This window comes from Sorex araneus, chromosome 1 (genome assembly GCF_027595985.1).
Source record: "Sorex araneus isolate mSorAra2 chromosome 1, mSorAra2.pri, whole genome shotgun sequence".
Taxonomy (NCBI): Eukaryota; Metazoa; Chordata; class Mammalia; order Eulipotyphla; family Soricidae; genus Sorex; species Sorex araneus.
The window spans coordinates 35259022-35280805 of NC_073302.1; the positions used below are offsets into that span (position 1 = coordinate 35259022).

At 59.6% G+C, this 21784-nt stretch overlaps 1 protein-coding gene across 1 annotated transcript in view; it reads right to left on the minus strand.

The window, feature by feature from the left end:
- Positions 1 to 21784, minus strand: part of SHB (SH2 domain containing adaptor protein B) — a 107136-nt gene that overhangs the window by 36707 nt on the left and 48645 nt on the right. The window lies entirely within an intron of this gene.

Genomic DNA, 21784 nt, shown 5'->3' on the forward strand with positions numbered 1-21784 from the left:
CTGGGGGCTTGCAGAGGCCCTTTGGCCTCGGACTGGGCTCTCTTGTGCTCTCCAGCTTGCAAACCTCTCGGGTCAGAACCGCAAGCAGGGCTGGAGAGAGAGCGTGCGTGCGCTGCGTCTAGGGCCCAGCTCTGCCCCTGCCAACACGGACTCCAGACAGCCACCCTGGGAGTAGCGGACCCCAAGCACCCACAGACAGCCCTCCCCCACCCCCAAAGAAAACAAAACAAATCAAAACAAAAATATTCTCGTTTGTCCTGGCTCAGTTGCTGTGGCGAAGCCTGGCTGAGCCCCCTCTCCACCCATGGGCCTCACGGGGGTGGGGGGCCCTGCGGGGCTGCTTCCTCCTCCTGCTGTCTCCAGAAGGGGGCTGGGACCTCGAAGAGGCCCCTTTATCACAGTCCAGAGTGGGGCCACCAGGGCTACGCCCCGCAGTTCTGGGGAGGACAGCCGGGGTCCTGTGAGTGCCAGGTAGGTGCTCCAGCCTCTGAGTGGGCTCCTCAGTCTGGGGATCTGCCTGAGCCTGCAGAAGCCTGGGCACAGCCCTGCATCCGCTCCCCAAGAGGCACCGGAGACCCCCATCCCACCCCCTACCATCACCTCAGGAGACCCAACCATAGCAGTCATCTGGAGACCCCCTAGGGCCCGTGAGCCAACACCCACCAAGGGCTAACTCACACTTCACCCCAAAGGTCGAGAACAGCTGGGCCCCGCATTCCAAAGGGGCCTGTGGGCCCACAAGTTCCTGCCTTTGGTGGGTCCTGATGGGATCCGGGCTCTGGTGGGCTGTCCCGGATCAGAAACCCGACAAAGCCCCGCGTGAGGCATCAGCACGGTTCTCCCCTGGGGACCCTGCAGGTCTGCCCGGGGCCCCACTGTTTTCCACTCCTGTCTTTCCCGTAACAGCCACCGCAGATGACACCCTCCACTGCAAATGCTCTGGCCTTGTCTGGAAGGAAACATTTGGAAAATGAAGGTGTTCAGGCTGGAAAACAGCTCCTCCTCCTCCTCCTCTTCCTCCTCCTCCTCCTCCTCCTCCCCAGGGCCTGAGAAAAGCATCGTAGGGACTCTGAGAGCTTCCACCACTTTCCAGGCATCTGCACGCTCAATACAGGTCCCGCCCCTCCTCCCCTGGTGCCTCTGGGACCATCTTGGCTTCTGAAGGCCAAGTTCAAGTCCATCAGAATTTACAGGCACCTCCCCCTGTGATTTTTGTCCCAGAACCCAGCTCCACCAACGTTCTGAATACACTCGGGCCAAGAGAACAACAAACACACTACCTTTTGCCAATTCAGGATTTAGCACAGAAAAAAAAAACACAGAAAAAGAGAGTATGTTCACCACTTCTGTCTAGTTGAGGAAGGGAGCATACTTTGGGGTATCCAATGGGCAGATCTCACCAAGCTTAAAGATGAAGGGAGGGCCTGGTCAGTTTCCACAGAAGAAAACCCAGTCCAGCAGAATGTCCTGACCCCACGCCAGGCTGTCATCACTAGGGCACCTCGGAGAGGGGTGGGTTGAGTTTTCCTCCCTGCTCCAAGAAGAACCCTGGCAGCCAAAAACCTCCAGAACCCAACCCCCGCCATGCTCAAGGCCACTCTCCACACACTCAGATGAGCCTCACCCAAGTGGGAACCAGCAGAAAAACCCAGGTATGCGGGCCCTGTGACTGAGACCTCCAAGCCTGCTCAGATCGGGACGGGCCCCCTCCTCCCAGGTCCCCAGTTCTCCAGTAGCTTGGCAGTCAGTCACACCCACAAACTGCCCCCGGCACCATGTAACCTCAATGGCCAAGACCCAGAGACTATAAACTAAAGCTCTTAGAAAAGAACGACACAGAATTTCCTGGAGTGTGCGGCCACAAATGTGGCCACACAACATCTTATGCTCTAGCCCACTTGCGTTCCAAAAGTAGCACACGTTTGTTTGGCTTTAACATACTTGCTTGTATTCTCTTATATGGGCTTAAATGCTCCAGAATGAAATACAACAACCTTCACACACTTCCCTCTTATTGTGGTGGGAAGATGCTTGGTGGTGGGATTGGTGTTTGAATACTATCTGCAATGAACTATTGTGTACTTAATGAAAATAAAATATATAAAAATTGCAAAAAAACCCCACAAACAAACCAAAAACCCAGTCCACAGACAGCCCCAGAGCAGAAATCAAAGTATGTGGCTGCTTGGGACAGACCGGAACAACAACAATGACAACAAACCCGGGCGGCCAGTTCACAGTGAATGTCTGGAGAATGACTGACTGCATGAATACAGCCCCCCAGAGACCCGCTCCTGAGCTGACCGCCAACGAGACCCGTGATGCAGAGCGCTGTTTAAAAGCCCAGCCTGGACGGAGGGGAAACGGGAGTGGACAGGCAGAGATGTGTATTTTTGGTAAGTGGGCTTTCAAGGGCTAAGAGAGCACCTAGTATATCGAGTGATGCTGGCATTGGAGGACTGACTGCAGGTGAAGCATTTGTCTTGCATGCGGCTGGCAGCGAAACGGGTTCGAATCCCCAATACCACCTGTGGTTCCCCCCTGCCCCCGCCCCACACTGCCAGGGGTCATTCCTGAGCACAGAGCCAGGAGTCACCCCTGAATATCCGGTGGGGGCCTCATCCCGCAGTGCTCATGGACTACATGGTGCCAGGAACCCCCTCTGGAGGCCGGTTGTTCAAAGTGGACTTCTCTTACTCGGAGCACAGGAAACGTGAGTCCGAGAAGCGGAGATGCTCAGAGTTTCCTCCTGGCTCTGTGCTCAGAGATCACGCCTGCCAGGGCTGAGGAGAGCCTATGGGACGCCCAGGATTGAACGTGGGTGGCTGCATCCAAGGCCAGTGTGCTCAGGGCTCCGGATCCTCGGAGCGCCAGGGGGTGTCGTGCATGGGTGTGGCGCCTGACTCCACCTTTCCCCCTCTCCACAGCAGCATCATGGCTGTACTGTGTGTGTGTGTGGGGGGGTGTCTACTCTGAGCCCTGTGCTTGGCGGGGAGCCTCCCCTCTACCCGGCACAGAAGAGGAAACTGAGGCTGGAATGGGATGGGCAGAGAACTTGGGGGAGGGTTGGGCTGTCCTGTCACCAGCCCCCCACGCTGCTGTGGCCGTCTCCACCCTTCTGCTCCACACTCTGCAGGAACAGATCCCTGAGCTCCTGCACCTTCCCCAGCCTCCTCCACTTCCTCTCATGGTTCCACAGGAGTGTCCTGGAGACGTGAGGAAAAGGACGTCTTTGACGTGAATTCTCAGATGTACATTTTAATGGGCACGTGGCCCCAAATACGCCCCTGGTCATCCCTGGAGAAAGTACTTGACTTTGGGGGTTGGAGCCAGAAAAAAGAACAGCAGGTAGGGTGCTTGCCATGCACACAGATGACCTGGGTTTGATGCCCCCTGCACCCCCCCATATGGACCCCTGAACCCGCCAGGAGTGATTCCTGAGCACAAAGCTAGGACGAAGCCCTAAGCACCACCCAGTGCGAACCCGTTCCAATCCCCATGAAAGCATCTGACTTTTATTTCTAACGTTGTTTCTCCTTTCAACCAATATATACTTAAAATTGTTAAAAAACAATCTGTACTGTAGTTTAGGTCACATAGTTGATGCACCACTAGAGTGGACAGGACATTCTGCCACTGTCCCTGTGCCTCTTTCACCCTGCCACACCCTCCTTTGGTAATGCCAGTTTTGCAATCCAAAGCCAAGGGTTTGTTAGCCTTCAACGCTGTCTGTTCCCTTGTTTTGTTTCTCTATATACCACAGATGAGTAAGACCATCCGACTTAACTTCACTAAACACAATGCCCTCCAGTTCCGCCCAAGTTTCAGCCGACTGTGGCGCAGTTTCAACTTTGCTTACGATCGCACTGTATTCCACGACGTATGTGCATCACAGCCTCTTTCGCTGTCCATCCTTCACTGGACACGGGGTAGTTCCCGCATCCCGGTGACTGTACTCAGGGCTGCAGTGAGCACAGAGGTGCGTGGATCTTTTTGAACTAATGTTCGGGATAGAGGCCAAGCAGAGAATGAAACTGCTGGGCCATAACTTCCATATCCTAAGAGTTCTGAGAAGTCTCCGTACTGTTTACCACAAAGGCTGTATCTGGGGTTGAACAGTTAAAGCTCTTCAACCCCAGATTCGCTGCATGCGGCCAGTCCCAATTTGATCCCTGAAACTGCATATAGCCCCATAAACACTGCCAGGAGTAAGCCCTGAGTGCAGAGCCAGGATTAAGCCCTGAGCACCTCTGGGTATGGACCTATGCCTTACACCCACTACCCCCAGCCCCCACTCCTGCCAAGACACTAGACTAGGCAGCATTCCTGCCAACAGGCAATAATGAGGGACCTTTCTTACCCCATCCCTGCCAATACTAGTTGCTTATAATCTTTCAGACGCATGCCATTCTCACTGGTGTGAGACAGTATCTCAGTTTTTGTCTGCATTTCTCTAAAAAAAAAGTGACACAGAACATCATTTGGGAGAGGTGCTTGATTTTTTTTTTTTAAAGATGCATAAAGTTACAAGTCTTGGCCCCTCAGTGAATGTATGTCCCCACAATACAGCCACGGGGCATGGCCTCATCACTCTTGGATAGACAGGTTTCACGGGAAAGGTCCCTCCTGGGAGAGTTCCCAGGACCTGATTATCCTTTCCTTTCAGTTGAGGTGATTCCCATCAACCAACACAGACCAGCAAGACGTGAAGCAAATACCAGCCCTCAGCCGATGAGAACCAACAGGCTGGCTCTGGAGCAGGGTCCCGAGGGCCCTGGAGGCAGATGAGGCTACCTCCCGAAGGGCGGGTTCCCCGCTGCCCCACCGGAGGGTTTTCAGAAGCAGGACCAGTTCGCACCCACAGGACTGGCTCGGGATTTCGACACAAGACTGAGTCGGGGGAGGAAGGCCACACCTGAGCAGGAGCCCAGCCAGGCTTCCCCAAAACAAACTAGGAGTGCCCCCAGTGCTGCAGGCACACACCTGACGCCTGAGCTGCCCGGCTGGACAGTCCTCGTTCACTCTCTCGCCCGCCCTACTGAGCACCCTGCTGCTGGCCTGCGGGGAGGCAGGGGCTCCTGTCAAACGGGCCTTGCTCGGGAGTTCAGTCTCCTCGGGAGTGCTCCTCAGTCAGCATCTGCTCGGGTACCCCTTGGCTGAGAGACGCACATTTCAGCAGAGACGATGGGGCTGCCTCCCTCAGTGCTCTACCTGGTGTTGGCGAGAGGCCCTGGCCCGTGTCCCCACACTTTAGGCTGCAGCTTTGTCACCACACAGAAGGGAGAGCGGCCAGGCACCACGTAAACCACAAGCCTGACAGTGGGTATGTAGAGGGGTCTGTGAAGGCCTGTGAGGCAGCATCAAATGCTCGGGTAGGGTACCAGAGACAAAAATAGGGCCTCTGTGTGTGTGTGCGCGTGTGTGTGTGAGCGTGCATGTATGTGTGTAAGAGAGAGAGAGAGAGAGAGAGAGAGAGAGAGAGAGAGAGAGAGAGGGAGGGAGGGAGAGAGAGCATGTGCAAGTGTGTATGTACATGTGAGTGTAAGTATATGTGTGAGTATAGAGTGTGAGTGTATGTGAATAAGCATATGTACAAGAGTATGTATCTGTGAGCATGTGCATGAGAGTATGTGTATGTGTGAGTGTGCATACATGAGTGTGTGACTGCGAGTGTGTGTGCCCATGAGTTTGTGTGCTCCCTCATGCACAGACACATGTATGCACGCATGACAGCCGCACTCTGGAAGGCTGACGACACAGGCTCCCTTAGAGGCACCCCCCACCCCATCTGGGATCCACGTCCACAGGTTGTCCTAGGCAGGGTGGGGGGACAGTGGGGGTGGGCTCCAGGGGTCAGAGGAGCACTTATCGCATGTAGGCGTTGAACCTCTGTGCCAGGGGAGCGCTGAGTGAGTGACGGGAGAGGAGACTTGAATGAAATAATGAAATGAGCGGCAGCCCATGGTACAAGCAGGGCCAGGCGCTGCTTTTTTTTTTTTTTTTTTTTTTGCTTGCCTTCCGGATTAAGTCTTCTGATGTAGTGAATGAGAACCGCGGGAGGGGGAGGAGGAAGCCCACTGGTGCGAGTTCTGTGTTAAGTCAGGAGAAAAAGGAATTCTCAGGAAGAAAAACAAGACCGGCTAAAAATAAGGCAGTTCCAACATACGTGCCAGACTGAAAACATAACCCAGCCACACAGGGAAGCCAAAGTGGGCCGAGAGAGAAAACAGCAAGTTCCCACCTAAAAATAACCGGGCGTGGAGGAGCGGGGATGTCTGCCGGGAGCCGAGCCCCGAGTGCGGTCTCACCCCGCAGGGACGGTGCATGCGGCTGGAATGCAGGTCCTCTTCCAACCGAGAGAGGCTGACATCAGCCCCCAGAGCATCCCTCCCCTCCCCGCTGGCTCAAGGCTCGGGGCGTGCGGGACGTGGGTCTGGAGGGGAGCCCGGGCTCCCGCTCGCTCAGGGCCAACAGGCCCAGGGGTCTCGCTCGCTCTTGACTTGCACGCATCGCCCTGACCCCGGGCTCCACTCTTCCCTTGTACACTGCTCGGGAGCCGTAGCAGACCAGGGGCACGGGCGACTGGCTCGAGGTGAGCGCGTGACCCTCAGCCAGGGGGCCCCGGAGCATCCATCTACTTCCCTGGACCTCCCCGCTGAGGCCACCAAGCCTCAAGGAGTGACCGACAGAGGCCACTCCCTGTGCAAGCCAGCGCCTGCTCTTCTGGCCCACCCTGTGCTCGGGTAGGCAGTGGGGCCCCATCTCCCGGACAATCGAGGCAGGGAGCACGTGAGCCTCCTGCTGCCCCAGACAGCGCTGAGCACGTGCGGGCGCCTCCCGGCCCTCAGGAGACATGGGTTCAAGCCCCAGCGTCACCTCGGCAGCCTGTGCAGTAGAGCAGAGAGAATACAAACATCAACCTTGCAAGGCTGCAAGAAAACAGAGCCAGACAAAGGACATCACCGAGCCCGTAAGCCGCCAGGCCCTATGCAGATGTCACGGCTCAGCTCGGGGTACCCCGGCGTGTGCACCGAGTGCGGTGGCCTCCTCCCAGGGGACAGCTGGTCCCCAGAGGAGCCTCATCTCACCACGTTCTGGTTAACTACAGGCCGGGGACACTTCCTCTCTCCGAGGCTGAACAGACACAGCCTAATTATATGCAACAACTCCAGGCCTTCCCTTAGCTCTCCCGCCCCCCACGCCCCCCCGCAGGAAGGAGCAGGCGACCCCTCTGTGCGCTGCACCTAACACCTCACAATTTGGACATGCTGGGGACGCAGGAGCCTGGCTTCAGGGGAGCGGGACCCCAAGGGGTTGAGGGTGCAGCTGTGTGAGAAAGCGCCTGCCTGAGACCCGGGCTCAATCCCTCACACCACAGAAACAAAACACACACGTGGCGCACGTGCGTGCACACACACACACACACAACTTATACATACACACCCTGCACATGTATACATACAAACACACATATACACATGTAATATGCATGCACATACACATACGCATGTGCACATATTCACTCACATGATTCACTCACACCCACACATTCACTCACACATATACACACATGCACTTACACATCATCACTCACACACACCCCATATATATGCATGTGTGCGCACACACAACCCCACACATCGAAGTACAAACATACATACACGATCACTCACACACATACACGTGGGAGCACGCACAGGATAATACGCGCGTGCGCACACACACACACACACACACACACACACACACACACACACACACAAGATCATTCACTCACACATATACACACGAGAGCACATCGTACGCCGGCGCTTGGCCGTCCTCCACGGGCTGGGAAGCTGCAGGGACTGATGTGGAATGACAGCTGAGTCGGGGCTGCCAGACAGGCCTCCTCACTCACGAGCAGCAAGGGGCGTCCCTGCCGCCCCCTCCCCCTCCAGCAGCTGTCACGTTACAGCTGCCACCGCGCAGACACTTCAGATTTCATTCACGTCCCGGCACAGGCCACATGACCGCAGGGGCTCCCGTCACATCCTCCTCCTGCTGAGACAAAGAGGCCGATGCAGCCCCCACCCCCACCCACCCCCATCCTGGGACACGCCCCCCCCAGGAATCTCTTAGCGCCCCTGGAGTGCAGGCTCTGCCCTGGCCCCGCAGGTAAACCTGTGTCCTCTGGGTGCCCCCCCAAGGCCCTGGCTGTCGGTCGGTGAAATCATTCCTGGGCCTGGGGGGGGGGGTGTCACAGCATGCTCTCAGCCCCTGGGAGTGGGGGAGCCCCCTAGAATCTCTCTCGCGCCCCTCCGCAGCCCATGGATCAGCCTTTCTGCCCAGCCCTCTCTCCTCCAGGCCGGGCCGTGTCCAGAGGCGGGAGTGACAACGACACTGTGTGGGTGAGAGGAGGAGGGGTGCAGAAAGAAAAGGGGGCGCTCCACAGAAGGGGGGGCAAATCATCACACAGCTGTAGGGACCCCAGCTGCACCCCAACAGTGGGCTGGCCGTTCCCCTCCTCGTCCCTGCAGAGGTGGTCTCGTCATTAGCGCCCCCTCCCACTCCATCCCACTCCCTGGCTGTACGCACCATCCCCCGCCCCCCGAACACGACACTTATCAGAAGAAACAGCGTCAGATCAATTACCCCGAGAGCTGAACCATCATGGCGGGCAGGTGTCTTTCAACAGCCAGTTGGCACGCGCCCAACCGTTCCAACACCTGAGGTCAGATCGTTCTGTTTCCTGGGGCTTTAATTTGCCACTAATTTCTCGTGTGGGGGTTTACCAGGAAGCCCCTGCTGTTTGGAATGAGCTTTTCGGAGACGGCAAGGTGCGGGGGGGGGAGGGGCGGGGGGGGGGGGAGATAATCGGAAACGGCTTTTTGGAAAATGGGCCCTGATGCGCCCGGGGCAGCCTCCCCGCCACGCGGCTTGGCCACCTGTCCAGCGGAGAGACTCAACAGCCACCCAGGTTAGGCAGGGCTGAGACCGGGGGGCAGAGGGCCGGGGAAGGGAGGGCTGTCCAGCCCGGCCTGCCTGTGGGCAGAGAGCCCCTGACCCAGGGCCCGTGGCCCAGACCGCTCTCAGTCCTGGGAACGGCAAATCTTTCCAAACATTTGCTGGTCAACCAATCCCTGGGTGACACTCTTCTTGGTAATGCACCAGGACACATCTGGAGTCACCAATGCCAACATGCCTCCTCTGGGCAGGGCACTGGGCCAGCAGGCACGGCCAGAGCCGGCTTCTTCGCCTCTGTCTGCGGCTATGACCTCCCCCTAAGGAGGCCTCAGTTTCCACCTCCCACTTGCGCCCCCCACACCAGTCTGGAAGCATCTGGTCCCGGGCTGTCTCAATGGGTGGGTGGCATCTGTCCTGTCCGGCACACTCACCTTCCCACGTCTCCCCATGCCAACGTGAGGCACCCTGACTGCTCTTTATTGTGTCTTGGTTTGGGGGCCACAACTGTGGTGTTCAGGAGCTTTACCGGCTCAGGGCTTGTTGGGGGGAGGATGGCATTCCTGGTGCTGCTTGGGGGAAGGGGGGTCCATGTGATGCTGGGGACCAAACCCAGGTGTCCTGCATGCAAGGCCTGTGCTCAGCCCTCTGAGTCATCTCCCTGGCCCTGGGCTCTGTTTTTTTTGGGTTTTGATTTTGGGTCGCACCCAGCGGTGCTCAGGGGTTCCTTCTGGCTCTGCACTGAGGAATCAATCCTGGCAGAGCTCGGGGGAGCATATGAGATGCCAGGGATTGAACCAAGGCCGGCCCGTACGAGGCAAATGCCCTTCATCCTGGCTACTATTGCTGGTAGTATTGCTCTGGGTTTTAGTTTTTGGGGAGGCGAGTGGGGGTGGGTTGGGCCACACCCGGAAGTGCTCCTGGCTCGGTGCTCAGGAATCACTCACTCCTGGAGGGCTTGGGGGATCCTATGGGGTGCCAGGTGCGTGCAGTGGGGGCGGGGAGGCAGTCTGACTCCCAGCAGCCCTCAGGGTGAAGCCAGGCTGCCTTCTGGGCAATCAGCAAGTCCCTCAGGAGCTGCTCATTGAATATCCAGGGGCCAGCACCTCCCTCTGAGCTGGCACCCGTGACGTCACAGGTGGGTCCCTGTGCCCCTGCGCTGGGCCCCTCCTGCTGGCGCTCCCGGCTGAGGTCTAGGGAAGGAGGAGGAGCTGGAACACCTGCTTTTGGCGAAGGGGGCCCGAGATGGATCCTCAGTGCCATGTGGTCTACAGAGCAAAGAAGGGACCACCTCCCGGGGAGAAGAGCAAGAAGTAACCCTGGTGACCCCCGCCAGGGCATGTCCCCCACCCCACAAAAAAAGATGGAGGTTGAGTTTCATTCAACCTTTCCCGCTGCTGCTTCCTGGGGAACTGAGTGGTCGCAACCATGGGTGGGCACTGCGGCCCTTTGCACTGTCATCTGGGATGTTCGGGGGCCCGGCAGGGCTCACAGTTGACCACCTCCCACCCCCCAACAGTCTCCTTACCGGCTGGGCACAGGAATGGGTGCAGGTGTGTGCATGTGGGCAAACTCAGGCCACACACCTAGGGCCAAGTGCGGCTCTGCCACTGTGCCACTTCCCCGGCCCTCTCAGAATTCCCTGATCTTTAATTTTCTTTTTTTTTTTTTTTGGTCTGTCTGTTTGCTTTTGCTCTTTGTCTTTTTTGAGTGTTGGGAGAAGCTCTGGTCTCCCCCTCCAACGACCTCAGAGAGTAAGTCAGTTCCCCAGATTCCCGTTCTGCACGGCTGGCCCGAGGCTCGTCTGGAACACCGGCTGGGGGGGCCCAGGGAGGCAGCTGGGAACAAGCTTCCATTGCTCTGAAACCTGCACTGTGCGTGTGGGTTGATGGCGGTGCGTCCCGCAGCCGCCCCGAGCTGGAGGACAGCGGGTTAGCAGAGCCAAGGACCTCCCCGAAGAGCGTCCGTGTGTTCAAGGAGCTGAGCCCAGGACCCGGGGCTGGGGCTCTGCCAAGGTGGCCCCGAGCTTTTCATCAGCCCCGGGAGCCTGGGGAACCCACCACACATCTCCGTCCAGATGAAAATTAGTTTCACGTCTAGAGGGTAAACAGGTCGAGTATATTAATAACAAGCCAGACCTTCGTCCTGAATTCCGGGTGTGAATTGTGAAAAATAACACTCTTTTCCACTGACGCTCAATTCCACAGAATGCTGCCTTTTGGGAGTGGGGTGGGGTGGGGTGGGGGTCGCACGCTGCAAGCAGCTGCCCCAGGTGGGGGCTTCAGGAGCAGGGGTCTTGGAGAGTTCTCCCGGCTCCCCTCTGCTCTGGCTCCATTGGGCTTAGCCTTAGAGTTCAGGGCTGGACCTGCTCCCCCAGCCCCCAGTGCCCCTGCGGTCCCTGCTGTGCCTGCCCCTCCCTCCCGAGGGGCAGCCAGGACTGGACAGGCCCCACGGACCCACCTGGAGACTTGGGGTGAGAAGAGGGCGTGAGGAAGAGACATGCACAGGAGGCGGTCCCTGGCTGTGTCAGGCCTGTGAGTGGGAAGGGGCGGGCGGTGGGCTGGGTTGGGGGGTGGGATGGGCCAGGCTAGGATGGGGAGGGGGCGGATTGTGAGAAGATAGGGCCTCGGGTCCTTGGGCACCCAGTTCGAGGGGATAGGAGGTGACCAGGACCCCTGGAAGGTGTGAAGGGCAGCTCGGAGCCCCCAGTCCACTGATGAGACGCACGAGAGGGGCCTGAGTGTTTGTGCCGGGGGGTGGCGCCAGGCCTGGGGGCTTGCAGTGACGTCATTCGGGCAAGTGGGTGGGAGCACAGGGTCAGTGAGGGTGACCCCTGTTCCTAGGACCCAAGCACTTTTTCCTCTCTGGGGTTAAGAGTTTATGGGGCTGGACTGAAGCACAGTGGGTAGGGCGTTTGCCTTGCATGCGGCCGACCCGGGTTTGATTCCCAGCATCCCATATGGTCCCCTGAGCACCGCCAGGAGTAATTCCTGAGTGCAGAGCCAGGAGTAACCCCTGTGCATCGCCAGGTGTGACCCATAAAGCCAAAAAAAAAAAAAAAAGAAGAAGACGAGTTTCTTGCTAACTCGCACCAACCCTGCTCATCCTGACCAGGAAGTGATTCTCGGAGGAGCACTGTGCTAGGCTGGCCGAGGAGCACTGGAGCTGCCGGCCAAGGGCCAACTCCCCGATCAGGAGGCAGCGGGAAGGGACAAACAGCGGGAAGTGCAGGTTCCATTCCGGGCACCTGGCAAGGGACCCGTTGGCAGAAGGGCGGCACCCCCAAACCCAACCCATGTCCCCCCACACAGCTGCCTTGCCAGAGTGCCAAGTGGGAGGCCATGCGGGGAGGCGGGGGCAGAGCGTGGCCTCCTCGTCGGCCAGGGGACAGCCGTCATGCTTGTCCCACTTCCTTGCGGCTGAGCGGGCAGCTACCCGCATCCCTGGAACACAGCCTTCCGCCTGCCCTCTCGCCCACTTCGCAGGGCTGGCTCTGACCTGCCTGCAGCACCCGCTCTAAGCCTGCCTCTCCCCAGAGTCCCCTCCATCCCCTTCTGCGCTGGGACTGACATCCCAGCTCCTCCCTGGCTTTTGCCCACAGCACCTGGTGGCCTGCCCCCTGTGCCCCATCCCTGCCACCACTGTATCACTGTCATCCCGTTGCTCATCGATTTGCTCGAGTGGGCACCAGTAACGTCTCTATTGTGAGGCTTGCTGTTACTGTTTTTGGCATATCAAATACACCACGGGAAGCTTGCCAGGCTCTGCCATGTGGGCGGGATACTCTCAGTAGCTTGCCGGGCTCTCCGAGAGGGGCGGAGGAATCGAACCGGGTCAGCCATGTGCAAGGCAAACGCCCTCCCCACTGTGCTATCACATTAAGCAAGTGAAATAAACCTAAAGACAAAGTTGAAATGTGATTGCCAGGGGCCTGGAGAGAGGTGGAAGCCAGAAGAGGGAATTATTGTTTAACAGGTATAGAGTTTCATTTTACAGGATGAAACGGGTCAGGAGGATGGGAGGTGGTACACTACACAGTAGTGTGAGTGCATTTAGTGCCTCTGGACTGTCTGCTTCAGAATGGATAAAATGAGAAACACAATAAGGGGCAATAAGGCAGTCAGTGGTAACAGCCCGAGGGTTGTGGGTAGAGGGCTGTGGATGCAAATGCCTTGAGCTGGTGGAGGGATGCTGACGCTCTGCTCGTGGGTGCAGAGACGGAACATCATATGCCTGAACATTAACACTACCAGCCACCACACTATCACCTGCTGCCCCTTGACTCTGCCTTGGCACTTTGAGCCAGAGGACTGTGGGAGCTAGAGCAAGTTTTCCAGTTCCAATTCCATCCTACACACACACTTGCTCGCGCACGCATGCACACACACACACACACACACACACACACACACACACACACACACACACACACTGAGGCTGAACAGCTTCCTCCAAGCCACAGCCTGCTCTTCCGGAGAGGGGCCACCCCCAAACATCCACCTGTGACACCCCCCCCCCCCCCCCCCGCTCTACCCATAGGCAGGATTATGCAGAGGGCAGAGGTGTGTAGGGGCCGACTGCCCTTTGTAAAAACGTTTATCTGAGTCTGAAAACACATCACTCATGCACATCAGCACGGTAAAATTCTTAGCCCACATAACAGAGTTGTTAGGAATCTGCAGGATGGAGAATGACGTTCTTTATCTCCTTTGCTGATTTGGAACTAGCAAGGTCGTAGCTTAAGATTTTACACACACACACACACACTCTCTCTCTCTCTCTCTCTCTCTCTCTCTCTCTCTCTCTCTCTCTCTCTCTCTCTCTCTCTCTCTCTCTGTCTCTCTCTCTTAAAAGTCAGGTTTTGAAAGCTATGGGAAGGGAAAAATCAACTGATGGTTCAAATCTAAGCTCAGGGTTGAGAGATAATACAGAGGTTAAGGCACTTCACTACATGGGAAGTATTAGTCCCTGGCACCACCTGGGGCCCCTGAGCACCGAGCTGAGAGTAGGTCCCTGGTACTGGGAAGTGTGGCCCACACCCTCCCCACTCTCCTCAATAAAACCCCACCGAAATAAAGGCTCAAGCAATGAACTAAGATGAACGAACTTTGACACGAAAGCACATCACTGTCGATTGTGTAAACCCATCACAGCCAAAGGGGACCACATCCAATGACAACATTTTGCATGGGAAAAGCATAGCGGGTTGAGTTGAGTGCGTGCAGCAGACACGGTGGGCCTAGGGGCTGCTCCCTGGGGGTCTGGCACATCTCTGGAGGCCAGGCCTCTGCAGGAAGACCTCCTTCGGGGGATGGCGCTGTGCTCTGCTCCCCGACCGCAAGCTCTCCTAGAGGCTCCGGTGCCCCGAGTCCTCGGCGCTGATAGGACTGGCCTGGCAGTTAGACAGTGCTCAGGGATGGTACCCAGAGGCCTCCCGAGACCGGCACCTGGCCGGGCTCCCAGCTCCAGCCGCGGGCCCCCTGGGCCTGGCACCTTCTTCCCCGTGGCCACTGGCACGGCTCGGGGCGCTGTTTATAGCAGGCTGTCCACGTCTGTTCGCGCCTTGTCCTTCATCCGCTCTCTCACTCGCTCGCGATTAGACTCGGATTCCTGCGAGCCGCCCTCCCTCGGATGAGACAGGCCCCGGGTAGATGGGAGGGGGTGGGAGGGCCCCTTCCTGGGAGGAAGGGGGAAGAAGACGCAGAGCTGGACTCCCCACCCCCCAGCACTGACAGCGCCCACCACCAAGGCACCCGCGCTTCCCGCCCCACCCCCTCCACTGGGGCCCAAGCTCGGCAGCAGGAGCTGGCCACTAGCACCCTGAGGACACCCACACCGCAGGCTGAGTGCCCCGCACGGTGGGTGGGAGCTGAGGGGTCAGCAGGGAGTGGGGGCGGGGGCCTCTCTGCAGAAAGATAAAGCGTCGGCGAGAGGCCCAGTTTGCTGCGGAGCGGAGGGTGCTGAGGCGCTCAGACAGGGGGAGCTGGGGTCAGTCTGCGGCTGGGCAGGCTTCTGAGGTGACACCCTTGGGTGCCGCTCTGTCACAGTCTCTGTGAGGTGCCAGGCGGGTGCCCAGAGCTCTGTGCCTTCTTCTGGCCCTCTCTCCTGTGCCCACCTGCCAGGGGCATCCGTGCTCGTTGGGGCCCTGTCCAGCTCCAGCCCCCTCACCCCCAGCCCTTAGCCCCAGGGATGCCGGTAGGCTCTGCCAGTTCTCTGTGGCCTCTTAGGCTCTGCCAGTTCTCTGTGGCCTCTTCGTGCCCTGAGCAACTTTCCTGAAAGGCGGGACAAGCTGGGCCTCAGGGGTCAAGGGGAGAGAGGACACACCTGGGCGGGGAGAGAGGAAGTGGCTGCCCCTGGTTGCTATGGAAACCTAGGCCCTAGGCTCCCCCGCCTCCCCGGGAGGGCCGGGGCTCAGCAGGTGAGCCCCACCTGGCCCTGGGCAGGTGAGAGGAAAGTTTCCCAAGAGCAGGAAAGTCATGGAGTGACTAATATGAAACCTATTTGCACTCGATTAGCTCCTTCCTGTCCCGTAGGTGAGTCCGGCTGGGCACGGGCGAGGCGGCCCAGGAGCGGCAGGGACAGGGCAGGCTTCTGGGCCTCCGGAGAAAGGCTGGGGACCTCGACCTGCAGCGGGGGCTGCCGTGGGACCCCTGGCCCTGCCGGTGACCTCTGGGCCCTCCAGAGAGGGCGCTGGGCCTGGGCCTGGCGCTGGGCGGAGGGCTGCCTCGCAGGAGTGAAGCCCTGGGTCCTTCCCTGGCACAGAGGGGAGAGGAGGGGGAGAAACATGAAGGAGAGAGGGTAAGGGGGGAGGAGTGGGGAGAAAGCGAAAGACGGAAGTTCCACCCTGTCCGCCCCAAGGAAAGCAGTGGCCACACCCCGGGGTGTGGGGGGGAGGTTGTGGACACGGGGCCTCAGAGCAAGGGGCGGCCCTGCGGGAGCAGGGCAAGGAGAGTTTGGGGGAGCAGAGCCCCGGAGCACCGTGGCACGGGAAGGGCCCAGCTCAGGGGCCATAGAAGAAGCAGGAGGCAAATCTCTGACCAGACGGACAGCACGAAGGCCAGCGCGGGAGGTGGGAGGCGGGAGGCAGGGAGCCCGGGAGAAGGGCCCGGGCTGGCCAGAGAGGCCTCTCCGGCTGCCGTGGGACCCCTGGCCATGCCGGTGACCTCTTGGCCCTCCAGAGAGGGCGCTGGGCCTGGGCCTGGCACTAGGCGGAGGGCTGCCTCACAGGAGTGAGGTCCCGGGCAAGATCCCCCAGCCCTTGCGGCCTTGACTGCAGCTCCCAGCTGCCGAGGGCTGGGGTGAGGGCTCAATGGCCAGGCGCGACTCTGCATGCAGGAGGCCCACGTTCCATCCCCAGCGCACTGCCAGGAGAGACCCCGGCCCCCAGCCAGGAGGCGCCCTCGAGTACCACGGCGTGGGGGGTGGGGGGTGACCCCCCAACCAAAGACCAGCGGCTCCAGGCTGAGGCGCTAGAGGCTGTGGCTGTGCAGGGGGTGCAGCCATGCTCCTCTCCCCGTCCGAGAGCGGAGGGCAGCACGCCTGATGCCCGGGGAGGCAGGGCCAGCTCTGCCCAGAAGAACCACGGGCGATGGGGGCCGGGGGAGAAGCAGGTGCACCCCTGACCCAGAGAGAGCCCAAGGTGACCCCAGGAGCGGAGATGCTCCAGGTTTGTAAAGAGCCTTGTGTGCCTGGGCAGGGAAGAGTCAGAACTGAGATGAGGAAGCACAGAGGCGCAGGGAAGGGAAGGTACCTGCTCGAGGTCACACAGCATGGCAGGGCAGAGCCAAAGCTGGAACCCCACTCCCACCCCTTTGCTCCTGAAACAGGCCACAAACTGAACCTGAGTGTGGAGGACCGGCCAGGGCACCCATTCTCTCAGGAAGGACATGGGGGTACCCCTATTCTCAGGAAGGGCACTGGGGCAGCCCCATTCTCTCAGGAAGGACACGGGGTACCCCTACTCTCAGGAAGGACATGGGGGTATCCCTATTCTCAGGAAGGACACGGGGCACCCCATTCACTCAGGAAGGACACAGGGGCACCCCCATTCTCTCAGGAAAGGCATGGGGCACCCCATCCTCTAAGGAAGGACACAGGGCATCCCCATTCTCTCAGGAAGGACACGGGGCACCCCCATTCTCTCAGGAAGGACACGGGGCACCCCCATTCTCTCAGGAAAGACATAGGGCACCCCCATCCTCTCAGGAAGGACATGGGGCCCCATTCTCAGGAAGGACAACGCTGCAGGGAGGTGGGGTGAGGGAGCGGGCAACGCTCTCCAGCCTTCAGGGCCCCGCCGGCTCCACCTGGAGTGTGCAGGGCCGGGAGCGGCAGGGCCGGAGGCCGCTGCTCTGTGGGGAGGAAGGGCCCTCCAGGCAGGCGGGGATGTGGGAAAGGCCCTTCTTCCCATTTCCTCTCATCACGCTCTGAAGTCGATTTGATAATAAAAACCCGCTAAGGACTCCGTAATTGCTCACATATTAAGACGTATCTGAAAAACACTCTCCATTAGTGATTCCGCTGGAGATGGCACTCGGGGACGGCTTTCGAGGGAACGCGGGTGGGGGTGCGGGGGAGGGTGGCAGTGTCACACGGTCGCGGTGCAGAGTTTGAATTCCTGGCCCCCCTGCGGCCCCCCTGGGGGAGAGGGGTGCTGGGAGAAGGTTGGGCGGCTCCCGTGGGTGTCCTCTGGGGGCTCAGCCGTGTGACCTTTCCTGAGGCTCAGTGTTCTTGTCTGTGAAATGGGGGGGATGAAGCACACAGCCCCCGCCCTCCCATGGGGGCAGGTGAGAATCGGGGGGGCGTATTGGGAGTGCCCAGGTGAGGAAGGGGAGTGGGGGAGCCCCTGGCAAGGCCGCCTGGAGGAAACCTGTGCCTTTAGGCTGATTAGGCCTCCTGGGGCCACTGAGTCTCTTATGCGGGGGGATGGATGGTGCCAAGCACAGGCCGAGGGCTGCTCCCAGAGACACTCTGCCAGCTGGGGGTGAGGTGCTGCTCAGGTCCAGGAGAGCAGGGCGCCCCCAGGCCCACCTGGGGCTTCATGCGGGAGCTCACGGTGCCTGCATGGGGCCTGACACGCCCTCGGGCCCTTTGGGCTGTCTCTGTCGGCAACCTGCACCCCCCCACACACCTCCCACCCTGCTCTGGGGTTGCCAGCATCCGTCTCCGAACTCCGGGAGAGGGAGACGTGCCCTCACTCCCACCCCCAGGCTCACCCGGCACGGACAGTGGGTGTCATGGACAGCCAGAGGCAGTGGGCGAGTCTGTTCGGGACCCAGCCCAGTGTCCGGCCCAGAGTCCAGCACAACCGGCCAGGGCACAGGACAAGGGTCCAGGTCAGCCTGACCAAGGGCACCATGAGGGACTGAGGATCCCCAGGCTCCAGGTGTCCAGGTGGGGGCCACCAGAGAACTGGGCAGCAGGAGTCCTGTGTGAAGGGCCCAACACCCAAGAGCCTCGTGCCCCGCACACAAGGGAAGCCGCAACGCCGTGGGCTTCACGGGTCAAGACCCGCACAGGTACCCCAGGCCTGACTCAGAGCCCAGCGCCCTCCCCACATCAGCCTCGGTCCGGGATGGGGTGCGGAGGGCAGAGGGGGTGCTGTGCCCCCAGATCGTGGAAAGCAGCCAGTTCTGCCAGCTCAGTGGAGACGCGTCGGGATGTGCCAAGGCCCAGCGGTGGGCAGCAACGGGGCCCAAGACACACTTTTACTTTCTACGTGTTCAGTTTTGGGGCCATTCCCGGTTGAGCTGGGGTGGGGGTGGGGGCGCTCAGTGGACCGACTCCGGGACTCCCACACACAGCCCTGAGTGCTGAGCCTTCCCCCCGGAAACGTTTGCTCTTTCTCTCTTCACTCGACATAGGAGGTAACGGAGGGCACAGAAAATGCCCGGATCACACTGTGACCGGAGAGAGGAGCCAAGCGAGGCCCACAGCTGGCTGGACTGGGCCTGGGGCGCCCCCGACCTCCGTGCCCAGGACCCAAGCCAGCTGCCCCCCTGAACTTTCACCACGGATGCCGTGTCCTCTCCCGGGGCCGGCAGCTGTCGGGCCTCTGCCAGGACGCCTCCAGGGACGGGGCACTCACTACCTCCCTCGCAAGACAGCGTCCCGTGACGTCAGCTGGTTTAAGACGGTGACCCTCAGAGGAATGAAGTCTGAGCGTCGGGTCCCCACAGCCAAGAGGGCACCTGGGACAGGTTCACCAGCTTTGTGACGGGACGGCCAGGGTTTAAGGGGAGGCCCGTGCACAGCTGCCACATCACTCAACCAATTCACCCTGAGAGGCTAAACCCCCTTTTCAGGGCCACTGCTATCATCGACACTCCTTCAGCTCACTGACCTGAGCTGCACGCAGAAGCCGGGCCCGTGGCTTAGGACAGCTCCAGGGACGGTGGGTGGAAGTAATGGTATCCAGGGGGAGGTGATGGCACAGGCCGGAGGTGATGTATACAGGTGGAGGTGATGGCACAGGGTAGAAGTGGTGGCATACAGGTGGAGGTGATAGCACAGGGTGGAAGTGGTGGAATATAGGTGGAGGTGATGACACAGGATGGAGGTGACAGTACACAGGACGGAGGTGATATACACAGGCGGAGGTGATGGCCCAGGATGGAGGTGACGGTACAGGGTGGAGGTGATATACACGGCATGGAGGTGATATACACAGCATGGAGGTGATGGCACAGAGGAGATGACAGTACACAGGGGAGGTAATGATACACAGCTAGAGGCGACAGCACACAGTTGATAACATACAGGAGGAGATGATGACACCCAGCTGAGGCGATGCATGTGGCAGTGGAGGAGGGCGAGGGTGTTGGAAATGTCCTGAGGTCAGGACTCCAGCAACTGACCCTATTCCTAACCCCGGAGGCCAGCAGGCTGCCCCCTCCGTGGAGGCCCTGGCCGCAAAACCATGCTCGATCTCTCTGCCTCCTGCTGCCCCGGCAGCCGCTCTGCCAGAGAACAGGAGGGTGGCGGCGGGTGTGGGGGCCGCACTGCCCAAAGCTGGCCTCCATCACTGACCCACGGCTTCCCGCCTCAGCCCCTTGAAAGCGGCCGGGTATGCGGGAAGCCACTCGATGCCAGAGAAACTGCAGGTCGTGAGCTCAGGAGGCGGCAGAGGGTCCTAGAAGCAGGGCCTGGACTTGCCCTGACCCTTCAGAAACTGTCGCCCGGGGTCTTGGCAGCCTTGGGAGCTAAGAGCTGGCACAGGGTCAGCATACGGAGGCTGCTTCCTTCTCCTTCCTTCTAATGCAAGGGGAGGAGAGCGGGTGGGGAGAGACAGGGCCGTGGACGAGGCACTTGGCCTTGCATGTGGCCAACCCGGGTTCGACCCCCAGGATGCCCTACGGTCCTCCTGAGCCTCACCAGAAATGGGCCCTGGGCACTGCCAGGTATGTTTCCAACCACCGGGTTCCCCATCCTGCCAAATATAATTAAGACCACGTGGAAGCAAGAGCATGCCTGAGAATGAAACGAATGAAGAAACAGATGTGTACACACACACACACACACACACACACGCACACAAATTTTTACTGAGCCATAAAAAAGAACTGTCTTGGGACAGGAGCGATAGCACAGCAGCAGGGTGTTTGCCTTGCACACGGCAGACCCGCAGACCCGGGTTTGATTCCCAGCATCCCATATGGTCCCCGAGCACAGCCAGAAGTAATTCCTGAGTGCATGTGCTAGGAGTAACCCCTGAGCATCGCCAGGTGTGACACCCCTCCCCCCCCCAAAAAAAACCCCAATTGTCTTAACAACACAGATGAACTGCAAGATCTTTGTGTAAGTGAAGTGAGAGAGGAAAGACAATTACCATGGGCTCTCCCTTACAGGGGGTCTTCAAAACAAAACCGGATCAAACTCCTAAGAACAGCCTAAGGGTCCTCAGCAGGGGACTGGGATGGGGCTGGGGGAGGGGTGTCGGGGACAGATAGGGGTGAAACAGGTAAAGGGCGTCAGAGGTACAAGCTCCCAGTAGCCAAACACATCCGTCCCTGGGGTGAACACGCGGCGTAAAGAGTGGGGCGAATAACACCCAACAGTCTATCTGCAGGCGGCTCGGAGAGGAGCCCTCCAAGGTCCACGCACAAGAGAAAAAGCCGACAGGTGCCGGGCTCGGCGGGCACACTGCGGGGGCCTCTGGGTCTCACGCACTCTCACAGCATCCTCATGCTGTGCCCCTGACACGGGAGTCAGCAGAGCGCAGGGCGAGGGAGGGCTGATTCCCTGGGCCCCCCGCCCGCCGCGTCCACTGCCTGGCGCTTTCCCCAGGACAGCGGGGGACAGAGGGGGCCCGAGAGCACACAGCTGCGCTTCACGGCCACGGGGACCCGGGGAGGCGGTTTCTCCTGGCGCTGGCGGTGCCTGCATCCGTGCACCAGCCTGCCCAGAGAGACAGCGGTTACCCCATCCCCTCCTTGGAGCGTCAGTTCTCCTGCAGGATGCGGGTCCAGAGCTACAGCGCCCTCAGCCCCACTCTTCAGGGCGCTTGTTTGTCACGGGGCTGGATGGTGAAGGACAAGAGGAAACAGGGCAGGGGTGGGAGGAGGGGGCGAGGGAGGGTCCCGATGTCCCCATAAATCTGCGGCCAGGGCCCGGGGGTTCTCTAGGCGGCAGGCATGTAGGCCTGGCTTTGTCCTCGATGGCCTCTGGCCGACCCCTTCTACCTGGCACTGACAGGCGCAGAGGCACCCCACCTGCTCTGGTTTTGCAGTGCCCCGGCGGCCAGGAAGCGCTCAGCTTTCTGTCTGACGTGCTGTATCTCTGGTGAGAATGCACCCCCACCCCCCACCTCTCACCTTCCATCGTCTGCCCCTTGCTCCCCATC